Here is a 366-nt window from a genome sequence, read left to right as displayed (position 1 = left end):
CGACCTCAAATCAGCATCACAATTAATTCAGTATTTTACCTCGATTACGGTGGGGTGGTGGTTAATGGGGTGCAGATTGTCGTCACGAGATGGTGAATGGAGAGGAGGAGTTTGAGCATGGTCCTTCTCCCACACTTTAGTTATTTAATTACTTTCAACTCCATTAAACAGTACATCCTTCTACTGCTACATACAGACTGCTGCTCAACATACTCAACTAAGTGGCCACCTGAAACACAAACACACAGTTAATGAATTCTGGACAAAGTCTGGAAACGGGGGGGAAAAAAACAAACAAAAAAGACCCAACAACATCTAAAGAAATGTCAGAAATATACGGTCAATAAAGAGATTGATTGAGGTGTG

Source organism: Salminus brasiliensis, chromosome 4 (assembly GCF_030463535.1).
Source record: "Salminus brasiliensis chromosome 4, fSalBra1.hap2, whole genome shotgun sequence".
Classification (NCBI taxonomy): Eukaryota; Metazoa; Chordata; class Actinopteri; order Characiformes; family Bryconidae; genus Salminus; species Salminus brasiliensis.
The sequence above is the reverse complement of the archived record's forward strand: the minus strand, read 5'-3'. Positions refer to the sequence as shown.